Below are 14,580 nucleotides of genomic sequence, written 5' to 3'. Positions count from 1 at the left end.
GCAGCTAAGATTGTCCTCTGACTTCTGCATGAGTGCTGTGGTATGCATGCACCTGCACTCACACACACAAACATGTGTGCACACATATACATACATAAACATACACGAAAAAAGACTAGATATTAGCTCTTTGGTAGAATGCTTGCCTAGCATGTATGAGGCCCTGGCATCAATTCCTAGCTTTACAACACATAAATGCTTTTGAAATAGCACGCTGGGATCGAGAGCTAAACAGTAGCCGGTGTTTGTAGACTGCTAAGTGCCTCAGGTACTGGGCCTAAGAAGCTGAGGCAGCCATGATCATCTCACTTGGAGTGCTTCCATCCTTTCGTAGGCAGTGGTGGTGGCCTTTGCTCCTCAGACCTCATGGCAGGAAACCCGGTAACTGGCAGCTGACCACAACATCACGGAAGCAGGGTATACTGGAGCACCCACACCCCTTCTTTAAAATGACCCACGTGACAGGTTTATGAAGGATGGTTTATCTGGCAGGTGACAGTGAGCAATGGTTTGAACACTTGGGCTTTGTTAAGCAGCGGTGAGGTCATGCTTTCAGAATGCTGGAGTGTGGTCCATGACCTTTTCTTCCCTGCTGCCTCGAGGACTGGTGCTGTCGCTTGTTCTTGTCTCCGGGGAGTAACTAGACCAGGCCAATTGCCCTTGCTACCCAAATACAGTTAGTTCCCAAGCCAACTCTGGGCCATGATGTTCTTTCCAGGTAGTTTTTCATGCAATGAGGCCATAGCCCAAGTCTTATTGCCCCCAATAAGTTACCTAAGCTCTTGGTTATGGACCGTGGGATGTTGACTTATCTCTGGCTTGGCCCATGCTTTAATCTGCAGCTGGATTCTTATGAGTATTTTATGAGTTTTAAAATGCAAAGGGAAGGAGGCTGTCCCACACAGTAAACTATCCTGCAGAGATCAGTGATTCATACCAGTTGTGTTATTATTGTTATTATTATTTTATTTATTTATTCCCAACAGCCAACAGCTTGTTTCCAGTTCTTAGTGTTTTAAAAACAGCTCACTGACACAAGTCCTACTCACTTAGCTACAAGCCCCAGTTCACCATGGAGAGGAGGGGAGCCATTCAGTCTCCTCATGTGTGAGTCTCGTCACACTCAAGGAACAAGGCCAGCGAGGGGTCTGTTGTAATAATTCATAGAGGAAGAGTTAGGTGTAACCGGACATTTCTCTCCAGCCTGCCAGTTCCCAAATAACCACTTAGAGGCATAATACTAATTACAAGCTGCTTGGCCGAATAGCTCAGGCTTATTATTAACTAGCTCTTACAACTAAATTAACCCATTTCTATTAGTCTATATTTTACCACGAGTCTTGTTCCTTTTTACCTCACACCCCTTTGCTTTCCCAGGCAGCTGCCATGTCTCTCTGACTCTGCCCTACTTCTCCCTGTATCTCTGCTTGTATTTCCCGCCTGGCTCTATTCTGCCTGGCTGTTGGCCAAATCAGTTTCTTTATTAACCAATGGTAGTAAAACATATTCACAGCACACAGAGGGATATCCCACACCAGTTGGGGCCTAGCGGGTGCTGGAATATGACACCCCAGGATTAGTTTGGATTCCCCAGTACAGAACAGAACTTGTAGCAAAGACATTGACAGGCCGATTGTAGTAAACTCCTGAGCTTGGCATTGGGTCAATGAAGGAGTCAGGGTACTCGCTCTATGTACAGGAAGTTTGTCAGATTGTGGTCCTGGAATCAGGAGCAGAGACCCAGTTGGGGGAAAGAATAAAAAGCGAAGCAATGTGTTTAATTAAGTTCTACAAATCTGTTACCTTTCTGTCAATATTGGGAAATAAAACAGGATTAAACTCAAATAACTCACTAAGGAATAAACCAAGCTTTGCCAGGGCCCTTCACTACAGCCTGGGAACAAATGCAGTCTAGATGACCACGGAGTGTAGAGATGGCAGCCCAGCCTGGTGACCAGACATGAATTCTGGGTTGGCATGGGCAGACTCAGCATTCCCGCTTCTCCACTATCGGCTGCCAGAGCCAGTGCAATATTTATTGCCACGGCTGATTAAATGATTGAATGAATGTGAATTCAATCATTTCAGCCAAAGAATTTTAGCTGTTACGCTACGGCTGCCACAAAGGTTGTCTCGCCTCTGTTCCTGAGAGTCCCCTCCAGTGAGTTTTCACGTTCTTGAGGTGTGGCCTCACGCATCTTCCCAGTGATTGCCCCCGATACCTGAGAGAGCACCTGGCCCGTTAGCGGAATCACACACACGCTGGATTGAAGGAATACATTTCTACTATTTATTTGATGTTCACAATGGTTAGCACTGATGACTCGACAAGATCTGGAATCACCAGGTCATAGATGTCAGGCATCATCTTGATTAGATTAGTCTCTGGCCCATGCTTTCAAGGGAGGGCCATCCTTAGGTTTGTTGAGGTGTGGAGGCCCACTCTAAAAGTGGGTGGTCCCGTGCTCTGAGCTTGGATCCTGAACTGTATGGAAAGGAGGAAGCCAGCTGGGCATCAGCACTCACCTCTGTCTGCTTCCCGGCTGAGCTGCTTATGACCAGCTGCCAAGGTCCTGCTGTTATGGCTTCTCCACCACCAGGGATTACACCCTTGAACTGTGAGGCCGAATTAACCTTTTCCACCTTCAGTTGATTTTGTGAGAAAATTTTGTCACAGCCAGAGGAAGAGCGACTAATAAAGACATCTCAGTCGGGATCCTTTCTAGCCCCAGGAATGATTTCTTGAATGCACGTGGGGTTCAGGTGTAGCTCAGCCTGGAAGGGTTCACCTAGAAGGGAGTCGGTTGACCCAGGTATGAGTCCTGGGGTTTGAACTCAGGTCGTCAGGCTTGGCAGCGAGTGCCTTTACCAGCTGAGCCATAGTACCAGCCTCTGCTGCTTGTCATTCCCGAGAGCAGAATCTCTATGGAAACCGTAAACACAGCGAAGAGCAAAGGCCAGTGTGCTGACGTTTTGCCCGGTGCTGTTGAATGGCAGTGGACAGTCTTAATTCTATTGATTAGGAACTGTCAGATGAACTATGCACCTACTCCACAAGCGGCTTGGTCCTCCCATAGTAAGACTTTTCTACCCCTCCCCATCCATGGAGGAGCTTCCTGAAAGAGGATGAACCACGTGGGAGATTCAGGAGAGTCACGGTTTCACCTAAGCTTCCACTATCCTCCCAGTATTTCTTGCATGTGGCTTGCTGGATGAGCGTTTAAAGCAAGTGTATAAAATCTTCAAACATGTAGATAGCCTTCCAAATCTCCTGAGCTAACTACCATGGTCAAGAAGCTTGAAGAAGTAGATATTCTTCTCTAGGACAGAATATTCAGAAAAACAGAAGGAAAAATAAACCGAAAGGAATATTATAGCAAACAACAGTGAGCTTTAAACAACAGAACTCTGGGACCCACAGTAAGATGAAAACAAACTCCAAACCATTGCATTCCTTTTCTGGAGCTCAACATCATGATACTTTATGAAATATTAATAGATACTGAAATATTAATAGATAATGAATTTCAAGAATTTCAATTCCTAAATAGACACCAGTACACAATCGGCAAGAAAACAATTTTTTTCAACAAAAAAGAGATTTATTTATTTTATGTACAGTGTTCTGTCTGTCTGTACACCTGCAGGCCAGAAGAGGGCGCCAGATTTTCATTACAGATAGGTGTGAGCCACCATGTGGTTGCAGGGAATTGAACTCATTACCTCTGAAAGAACAGCCAGTGCTCTTAACCTCTGAGTCACCTCTCCAGCCTTAACTTTCTTTCTTTCTTTCCTTCCTTCCTTCCTTCCTTCCTTCCTTCCTTCCTTCCTTCCTTCTTTCTTTCTTTCTTTCTTTTTTCCTTCCTTCCTTCCTTCCTTCCTTCCTTCCTTCCTTCCTTCCTTCCTTTCTTGTAGTGAACATGCCAAACTGCGAATAAAGAACTGAAAAAGAATTTACCCTCTTTGCCTTCTCTAGGACTCAGAAGTCAGAAGCAAACAGCGTGAAAGGAAGAGCACATTAGGAGCTCTTACCAGATAGGGGACCATCTGGCATGTCAGCCCCGGTTTGGGGAAGCCCAGCTCTCACTGGGTGTGTGAGCAGCTGTGTTTGCCTGGGCAGCCCAGTCCTAGGACACAGAGGAGAGGCTGCGGGTCCGTTTCAGATGCTGCAAGAATAGAGCCTGCAACCCACAGCTCTAGATTTCGGAAATCTGTACTTTTTACTCTTAAACGTTTGCTGGGCTTCCCTCTCTGTAGAGTTTCGTCAATATACAGTTTCATCTTGACTCATTTCTCTTTATGATCATTTCTGTGAGCAGGGAAGGCGATCACACCCTTTAATGCCTCTCTCCAGGCCAATGCAATGCTGTTCTTTAGTACCGAGGTTAAAATACTTCAGTAATCTCTTGTAAAAGTACATCATCTCTGTAATTAACAAAAGTCCATTACAGGATTGAGAGGTATCTGGTGACATGATGAAAGACAGGCCAAACTCTCTGGTTTTACTAAGAATTCTCCCTTCTTCCCTCATTCCTCCCTTACTGCCTCCTCCTTCCTTCTCCCTCTGAGCTCTCCCCCCTCTGTTTCTGTCTCTTCCTTCCTTTCTTTTTTTCTTTCCTTTTCTTTTTAAAGATGATCTCAGCCTGGAATAAACATTCTTGCGAAACTGGCGAGGAATTCTGCCAAGCCCAGGGCCGTGCACGTCAGCTGTTCTCTAGAAAATAATTACGCCATGTGACAATGTCTATTATTTTAATTAGCGCTGAGGCACGCCTCCCAGGCATTTCATCAGGCCCGGGCTTCTTGCAGTGGCACTGGCTTTTTAGTTCCTGATAGGCCGATGAAGCAGATGAATGACTTCTGATATTTTTGTCGAGCTGAGCAAAATGATTGTTGTGATTATTCAGCCAGAACTTGAAGAGGTTAGAAGCGTTCCCCATGACACAGGCAGCTTTGGGACAAGCAGTCGTGGTGCTAAACACGTCCAGTCACTCACAGAAAATGTTAACCAAACCCTTCCTTCCGGGTGTTTGGGGATTGCTTTGCCACCAAGTTCCCAGAGCTTCTTCTCACCTCGGGTATTTGTATTTCCGGGATATGTACGTGTTCCTGTGCTAAACTCCAGATGTATTAATTCCAGGATCTGAAAGTCATTCTGTGAAACTATATTGAGAACAGACATTCAGCAATGTTTAAAAACAATGTTTTTACTAGTGGGAGATAGGGGGACAGAAACCTATTTCCAGCCCCCTACTGAGCCCTAGCACTGCCGTAGGGTGACCTGAAGCCTGAAACGAGAATGAGAAGGAAATGGTCTGGATTGTTCTGCAGTGTCTCCCAGAAACATTCTGATTCCGGAAAACAGCAAAACAAATGCTTACATTGTGTTCTCTAGGTGGCCCAAACTGGCTTGCCATCTTTACTGTAGAGGCTTTGTGGAGGGTAGAAATGTGGACAGGATTGCCTCTTCAGGTGTGGCAATAACTGAGGCCAATCATTCTGGGAAGCAGGATTTTGGGATGGCCGTGGTAAGAAGAAATCCTCCCTCCCTCCCTCCCTCCCTCTCTCCCTCCCTCCCTCCCTCCCTCCCTCCCTCCCTCCCTTCCTTCCTTCTTCCCTCCCTCCCTCCCTCCCTTCCTTTTTTTCTTGTCTAAATAAATCACAACACCAGCTAATGCTTGGACATCCTAAGATGATCTTGGTCCATTGGGCACTGGACCCACTTTTAAGCCAGACTCTGGAACCGGCCCATCAGCAACCGTGAGCTGAAGGGACTAGGAGAATTTTGCTTCCTTTAGTAACTTAAAATGCTGCTTTCTTTCTTTTCCCTCAACTTGTTCCTCCCTCCCTTTGTGTGGACGAGCAGCCCAGCATTGCTCAATGTTCAGGATTCTCCCCTTTGCTTTTCCTTAGAACCCTGGGTCTTACTCACACAGCATTTCGTGACACTCCCAGCGCTCCGGCTCGGCACGGCGGCTGCTGTCAATCTTCACTGCCTTCCAGTGCTCTGTGATTTGCTGAGTCAAGGTTCTCTGGTCTCGCCCTCTACCGGGGATGGGGACTTCCGCTGAGCTTCCCAGAGGAAGAGTCCAGGCTGCCCTGCTTTAGTGGAAATTGTGACCATTTGGGTGCACTCCTCAACTCTACTGAGACTCAGTCCCTGGTAATATTTGGAGACCAGCGAAGCTGTTTTTGTAGCCTGTGACTGTTTCTGTATTGAGCATGACTATGCAGGCACCCCTGTGAGCTACTGACTTCATCTCAAGGCTGTGGTTCTAATTTCATTACTTGTAGGCCCGCTGTACTGTTTTCTGTAATGGCTGTATCGATTTGCATTCCAATGAAAGGCTATCTATTGTGAAATATTACTTTAAGATGTGTTACATTTGTTTACACTGGGGAACACTTGCTTAATGATACAAAGATTACATTAAGTTTAACTCTGTGAAGCGGTGTTACTTTGCCTGTCGGAAACACCTGATGGACTACTAAAGCACTCAGTCATCAATAGCTCAGCGGGAGAAAGGAGAAGCGGGGCTGGCAGGCAGAAAGGATAAGCAGAAGAAATCTGGGCACAGAAGAAGGAATAAGATGAGTCGGAGAGATCAAGGAGTGAGAAAACCCAGCCAGCCGTGGAGTAGGAATGAAAGTAAGATTGCAGAAGTAAGAAAAGGAAAAAGTCCAGAGGCAAAAGACAGATGGAACAATTTAAGAAAAGCTGGCTAGAAGCAAGCCAAACCAGGGCCTGACATTTATAAGAAAGACTAAGACTTCACCTGTGATGAATCTGGGAGCTGGGTGGTGGGCCCCTCAAAAAGTTACAAGAGTAAAATAAAACAACCAGCAACAGTTATCTACTAGAGACTTCCTTTCCCCCACACATCTGCCAACACTTATTATTGGATGTTTTCATGGAAGCCGTTCTGAACCACTGGCTCAAGGGGCTAGTTTGTTTGGTTTTTTGAGATAGTGTTTACTTGTGTAACTCTGGCTTGCCTGGAATGAACTGTATATATCAGGCTGGTCTCAAACTCAGAGATGTGTCTGCTTCTGCCTCCCAAGTGCTGGGATTAAAGGAGTACACACTACTGCCTGGTGCCGGGTGTCCTTTTTTTTTTTTTTTTTTTTTTTTTTTTTTAAATTTTGCTCATCCAGTGGATGTCTTTGTTTGGAAAATGTCTATTCAGGCCCTATGACTGTTTTTAGAAAAGATTTACTTTAAAAATGGTGTGTGTGTGTGCATGGTGCATGTACATGTTTTGCAAAGGTACACAAAAAACCTAGAAGGCATCGGGTTCCCTGGAGCTGGAGTTACAGGAGGCTTTGAGCCTCCCAGCATGGGCTCTGGGAACTGAACTCTGGGCCTCCAGGAGCTCTAAGGGCCACAGGAGCTCTGAGCTGCTGACCTGTCTATCCTTCTGCACATTCTGAAATCCCTGACTTGTTCAGTCCTGCGGTTCCTGGCATTCTTTATAAATTCTGGAAGCTGACCTCTTTCCGGGCGCTTTCTTACGGATGGTGCTGCCACCCTTCGGTCGGCTGTCTCTTCACGCCATGGTGTTTTCCCCTCTACTATGCGGACACTTCTTAACCTGATAAACCCATCGTCTGCTTTGCGTTTGGTTTCTGTGACCATGAGGTCCATATACACTGCTGCCTTTACTGATGTCTTGGTGTTTTCTTCTGTTGTCTTCCAGTGGCTTCACAGTTTTAAGCTTTTATGTAAATCTTTATCAGTTTAGAGGGTGTTCTGGGTAGTTTTATGCCAGCTTGACATGAGCTAAAGTCATCGGAGAGGGGGGAACCTCAACTGAGAAAATGCCTTGGTAAGATCGAGTCGTAGGCAGGACTGTTAGACCTTTTCTTAAATAGTGATTGACGGGAGAGGCGCCAGCCCATTGCGGATTGTGCCGCCTCTGGTTTGGTGGTCCTGGGTTCTATAAGAAAGCAGGTCGATCAAGCCATGGGGAGCAAATTGGAATGAGAACCCACAAAGTGTAATAACCAGTTTATGAAGCGGTGCAACGAAGAGACAAACAGATACGGAACAAATCAGGCGCTGCCGCTGACCCAGCTCCGTTTGTCCGGCCCTTCTGCCCAGGGGTGAAGAGCACCAAGTGTGCCGCGCTGCTTGCTCTAGTAACGCATCTTCTCAGCATCCACGGGGCATCCCACATCAGCAAACCACTAAGCAGCAGTCCCCTCCATGGTCTCTGTGTCAGCGCCTATCTCTAGGTTCCTGCCCTACCTGCTTTTGGCGAGATGAACTGTAATATAGAACTGTGAGTGAAATTAACCCTTTCCTTCTCAACTTGCTTTTCGTCGTGACGTTTCATCCCAGCAATAGTTACCCTAACTAAGACAAGTTGGTACTAGGATTGCGGGGGGGGGGGGGTATTGCTGCAACAGACCTGATCATCTGGCTTTGGGGAGGACTGTAAAAGGATTTTGGAACTTGGTCTGAGAAGAGTTACTGAGTGTTCAACGCATGGTGAGTTGTTCTGTAGGAGCTTGGAAGATAAAGATGTTGAGGGCAGGGCCTAGAGTGGAGGCCTGGCTTGTGAAGATTCAGATTCTTTGGGGAGCATTTGTTATTGTGAGTTAAGATTCTGTAGTTCTGGTTAGCCAGGGCCGAAGAACCAGCCGTGATTAACTAGATACAGAACTACTAGTGTGAAACCTTGGCTTTGCTGGGCTACTCCATGTGGGGGCAGCTGGAGCTGAGAGATTATCGGGGATTAAGAAGAGGCCAGCATCACTGAGACAAACCTTTTGGGAAATTGTTTCCTGAGAGTCAGCACACAGAAGCTGTGCTCCAGAGGTGGCCAGGGCTATACGGTACTTCTCACTGGCAGCTGAACTTGGTAGTGTAAGAGTCACCCAGAGGAGGCTGGTTTTGAAGGGATCCTGCAGAGAAACTGAGGTTGCAGCAGAAGACCCGAGCATTCTGGAGAAATGGCAGTAGAGTGGAACCAGCCCACGTCTAGAAGGTAAGCTATGCATCCTGCAGAGGGTAGAGCTGGAGAAACGACCAAAATCCCTTGCAGGGATTCAGACCATAAGTGAATTCCAGACATGGAATATTGAGTATTTACACTTCTCAAGTTTGGTTTTGCTTTAATTCGATTGTGACTGTGCCCTGGTCCTTCCCTCTTGAAGTAAGAAAATATTTATTTTTTTACTTCACAGGAGGACATAGTTGAGGGAGTTTAAATTTCAAAAGACTGGATTTTAAAAGAGATTGGTTATTTTAAAGAGATTGAACTTTTAACGTGTTTGGATTTGTAAAGACTTTTAAAAATTATTTATCTCTTTAGTGTGAGGCCTTGGGGATGAACGAGAAAGGAAGGGGTGTGGCTTAACCACGGCGGGTTGTGCGTCAAGCTGACAAGGGTCAGCTGTGCTGGATAGCTTTATGTCGACTTGATGCAGGGAGAGTCACTGGAGAGGAGGGAATCTCAGTTAAGGTGATGCTCCATGATATTGGGCTGTAGGCAGGCCTATGAGGCCTTTATATAATTAGTGATCAGTGACGGAGGGCCCAGTCCATTATGGGTGGTACCACCCCTGGCCTAGTGGTCCTGGGTTCTATCAGAAAGCAGGCTGGGCAAGCCATGAGGAGCGAGGCAGTAAGCAGCCCCCTCCACGGCCTCTTCATTAGCTCCTACCTCCAGGCTGCTGTCCTGTTTGAGTCCTGGCCCTCGCTGCTTTCCATGATGAGCTGTGATTTGGAACAATGGGTGAAATAAACCCTTCCTCCCCAACTTACTTTTGGTCGTGGAGTTTCATCCCAGTAATAACCCTAACTAAGACAGAGTGGTTTTGTTTTCTTTTTAAAATATATGTAGAAAATAGAATCTGTTTTTTTCCTCCTGCATATGGATAGCTGGTTTTCCAACTGCCGTAGGTTTAATTTTCTCTTGGTTAGTAATCAAAACCCAAAGGAATATATAAGTAAGTGCTTTTACATATTTCTGGAGGGAGCCAGCACAGTTCTAAACACTGAGGTCCCCATAGGTTCTTTCTATGTAGCTAAGTCTCACCTAAACACACTAGCCCTGCATAGCTTCTCTGGCTACCAAAGGAAAGGTCTGTCTAAAGGTGGATCTGCTGGCCTGGCCTGTCACCTGGGTCCCTGTCCCTTTAAGAGACAAGCCCTGCCCACTCCCATCCCTCCTCCCCCTCCACGGGTGCGCGCTCTCGTGATTTCTCTCTCTCTCTCTCTCTCTCTCTCTCTCTCTCTCACACACACACACACACACACACACACACACACACACACACTCTCACAAACTATGACAGTTGCATTCCCATCTGAGCACTGATGGTTCAGAACCTGGGACACCTCCTAAATGATACATCGCGGATTTGTATCTCAGGGTAGAACAGGCTACTTTCTGCTCACCAAGGGAATAAATTAGAGTAAGAATTGTTAGCACCAGAAGTATGGTAAAAAGGAGATAGGATAATAATAACATAAGTAATAATAATATAATCTTTTTTTCTTGTTTTGTCATTTGAGGACAGTATGTAAATGAGCTTTATATATATTTCTAATTTTCTTTTACTGCCTCCAAGTCTTAGCAAAGTTGCAAACTGATTATATTTATGTAGCCAAGGCCCGGAGACTTCACTGTACCACTCAGGGGACTTTAGCAGATGTAGGGGAAATCCGTGAGGGCTAGGCTCAGCATGTGGATGAAGGAGACATGGAGTTACTTTACTATTTTGCTTTTTACTGTTTGAAAACAAAACGATGATCAAAGGTTTAATCGACCTAATTTGCAAAGCAATTTTTAAAAAAAAAAAAGGTAGTAATTTTTCACTACTTTAGGACAAGGTTATGATTTTTCCAGGTTTCTTTCTTTTTAAAGAGATGCTTTCTAATGGCAGTTTCCAGTTTTCAGCATTATAAAGGGGCCCAGAGCCCTTTTATGAAGAACTCTATCGCCACCTCATGTCTGACTTAGAGAATGAAATGGATAACTGGCTCAGAGATTTGTGTAAATTTGGTCTGGCCGCTAGGTGGCATTATGGACATGTACGTTAAAGAGCTCAGAAAGTAATGGTTAACATCTTTTTATTTTTATTTTTATTTTTATTTTTTTTCTCAAAGTTTATTAAAATACAAAAGTTTCCATTTCCGCCCCTCCTCCCAACACCCTCCCACTCCCCCCACTCCCTCCCCTACTCCCTCTCCATCCCCAATAGCAGTCAGGGTCTCCCGCCCTGTGGGTAGTTCAAGCTCCTCCCCCCTCCCTCCAGGTCCAGGAAGGTGAGCATCCAAACAGACTGGATCCCAAAAATCCAGTATATGCAGAGGAAACAAGTACCAGTGTCATTGTCAATGGCTTTTCAGAAAGACTCCGGGCCAGCCACATTCAGAGAATCCGACCTCAATCAGAGAATCTGGCTGGATTACGTGCTCGCTCAGTCCCAGACAACTGGCCTTGATGAACGCTCATTAGATCAGTCCCCTTGCATCAGTGGGTGATCGCACCCCTCGCGGTCCTGATTTCCTTTTTCATGTTCTTCCTCCTTCTGCTCCTCGTTTGGACCTTTGGGGACTCGGTTTTAATATTTGTTTAATGTGGTGAAAGCATTATTTTTTTCCAGGTTAAGATTTTTTTTTTTAGCTCCTGTGAGTCATGAGAGTCTTAAACGCTTTCTACTTAACTCTTGAGTTTTGGAGATTTAAGGTTTTAAATAGTTCAGAATAGAGTTCATGCTCCCCAACTGTTCCTATATAATTCAAACTATTTCAACATGAAGGAAAAGATATGAGATGAGGCATTTGTACAAATATTCAATATGAAGATTTACCACCTCCTCCCCACAATCCAAAAGAAGAAAGGAAAACAACTGGACCAAGCTAGTGCTTGTTGTTTATAACAGGCTTTCACTGCGCTTAGAAAGCACAGTGGTACGTACAGCTTCCACTATTTTCTGCACCAGATCTAGTGGGAAAATTTACCTCATCACAAGGAAATTTGGTTGAAATGATGACTAAAGGGACTCACAATGGTAAAAAAGGAACTGGACTTACAGGAAAATGTGAATTATTCTACGAGATGCTATAGGTTTCATTTCATTTTAGTAATGTCAAAGTTGGTGCTATTAACGTTGAGAAATGAACTTGATTCCATCTGCTCTCCTAAGCAGAGTCAGGAAGAAACTGATGTCTATGTTCCTCACAAAGAAAAGGATAAAATAAACCAAGGGTTGAAAGCAATCAACAAGCCTGATGTGAGTTCAATGCCCAGGACACCCATCCACAAAAACACACACAGATAACAAATAGATAAATGCAATAAAAATTTTAAAAATCAAATGTATTCTAAGCATATCTAAGCATTAAATGAAATTTTGGAAGTTAGTAATATATAATATTGATTTAAACTTCTTGTTGATATTAATCCTTATTGTTGATACTAATATATAATATATATTTGTGTTTTTATATCTATATCTATTAATCCTAAGGATGAAACACGTCCCACCTATGATGCCTACTATAGTCTCTAAACCTTGTGTGTCTAATGTGTTTTCGGTGAAGACGTGGTTATAATGAGTCCATCTAGACACTGGTGGTGATGGAACGGTAAGGCTAATTGCCCAGTTCCTTCTTTGCTGTGCTGTTAGTAGTTCTTATGAGAAATGCATCCTCACAGCTTATCTCAGGGCAGTGGAATTTCACATACTTCTTTTTATCTTCTTATCAGCTCTTTGTTTTCTACTTCAAATGTTCATGGTTATCAATATTTAACTCTCAGTGTCCTTATCAGGGCATGTAGCGTCTTCCTTAATTGGAAAGCTGGTTGTCTATCAGTCCTTAGGCCGGCCTGCTCCACACCTCCCGAGGGTAGGAGAACCTCTTATTCCTTTTCACCCTCAAAGCCAAACTCTCCTGGAACTCTCATTCTCTTCCTTCCCTGGCTCCATCCCAGAATGTTGCTAGGCAGTTACCTCTCTTTGGTAAGTCTCACATATAGAACATGTGCCTCTGTTCTTCCTAGTCTCTCTCATTAAGAAGCTAAACCAAACAAAGCAACCAATCAACCACCACCACCACCATCATCAACAACAACAAAACTAGTCTGCCCCTTGCCCTGAAAAGAAAACCAAAAGCAAAGCAAAACCAAAAAACAACTCAATATTGTCATAACCCCTTCTCCCCAACCCCTAACACACAGCGAACAATAAATCCGTCCTTCTGGGCCTAGTTTCTCTATCTTCCATTTAATCCTTCATTTTTGTCTATGAGCATTTCCCTTTCTCACACCTCTCCCTCTGCTCCCCGTTTCCCTGTCTCCCTCCTTTCTCTCTTCAACTAATTACATTTTCTGGTTGCTTCCTAGATTTTACCTCTGAACATCGGAAACTGTAAAACCTGGGGGCCGGAGAGATGACTCAGTGGTGAAAACCGCTTGTTGCCAAGGACCCCAGCTCTGTTCTGGTGCTCATGTGGTGGCTCACAGCCGTCCATAACCACAGTCCCCCGGGGGAATCCATGCCCTCTCCTGGCCTCTGAAGACACCTGGAATGTACACGGTGACAGGTCCTAAAGAAACCCAGATGGACGGCTAACTGTGGTGCCTCTTTGCATACCAGAGGGCATGCTGGCCTCCAGGCTTTCTCTGTGAGTATCTGGTACAGAGTCCTGTGGTGGCATTCTGGCTTAGCTCAGCTCTTCTCACTCAGTCCTTTACCCTAAACTTCCCCAGCTTATGGGCTTCCCTTCCCCCCAGCTTCTCATTCCTATAGAACCCTGCTATTGTGGCCATTTTGCTGTCCTGGTTCCTTACCCTCTTTGTCTACTTGTCCTCCCTCTCCCCTCTCCCCTCCTCTCCCCTCTCCCCTCTCCCCTCCTCCCCCCTCCTCCCCGCCCCTTTCCTCTCAAGGCCCGGTTTAGTCTGCTGGCCATGTTCAGTCTATTCCTTTCTTTCCCTGCTCTGGACTCTTCCAGAGGAGAACACCCCTGGCTGCATTCTCCCTCATAGCTCTAATGAAAACCTTCTCCTTAAGTAGACCTTGGAGGGCTCACGCCCTCATTTCATTCACGTGGTATAAATACATGCAGGAACACCACTTAGACATATAAAATAAAATAATACATTAGAATTTTGAAAGACCTTTCAAATTGGGCATTTTTAGGCACCTGCAGATCTCCTGAGATTGTGTCCAGAGTTTGGGTGTTTGTTCCGTGCGATGTTCAGTGAGTAAGTCCGCAGTCAACAACTGTTTTCAGTCACTTAATTCTCTCTAAAAGGTTAATAACCAGTATTCTCTGTTGTCTTCCCAAAGTGATCTTAGTGATAATTTAGTTATTTAAGCAAATGCTTACTAAGGAGAAGGGATAATGCTTTCAAGAGACTCTCAAATCCATTTGATAATCTCTACACAGGAGAAAATGAGGCAATGAGACTCACGTGACTCAACCACGGAGATGCAGCGGGGAGCTGGGGCGTTCCCACGGCTTTCATTTCTAGCCCTTTGCTGCTGATTCTTGAGTTCTTTCTCTAGCCAATATCTCCCAAGCTTTGGACTCATTGTTTCCATGGGTGACCCGTGCTTCGGGCT

General features: G+C 45.2%; 1 long non-coding RNA gene across 2 annotated transcripts; it reads right to left on the bottom strand.

Moving 5' to 3' along the window:
- Positions 1 to 940: 940 nt before the first annotated feature.
- LOC125414692 (uncharacterized) lies at positions 941 to 6,253 on the bottom strand. Of its 2 annotated transcripts, XR_015735303.1 has the most exons (3): positions 5,933 to 6,253; positions 5,074 to 5,163; positions 941 to 3,320 (listed from the first exon to the last, which is right to left on the bottom strand). It is a non-coding gene; the product is annotated as an uncharacterized LOC125414692 (long non-coding RNA). The 2 variants fall into 2 exon arrangements; XR_007236341.3 differs by lacking the exon at positions 5,074 to 5,163.
- Between the last annotated feature and the right edge of the window lie 8,327 nt (positions 6,254 to 14,580).

Source organism: Myodes glareolus, chromosome 17 (assembly GCF_982192425.1).
Source record: "Myodes glareolus chromosome 17, mMyoGla1.1, whole genome shotgun sequence".
Taxonomy (NCBI): Eukaryota; Metazoa; Chordata; class Mammalia; order Rodentia; family Cricetidae; genus Myodes; species Myodes glareolus.
Note: the sequence above shows the minus strand (reverse complement) of the source record. Positions and strands in the feature narration are given on the sequence as shown.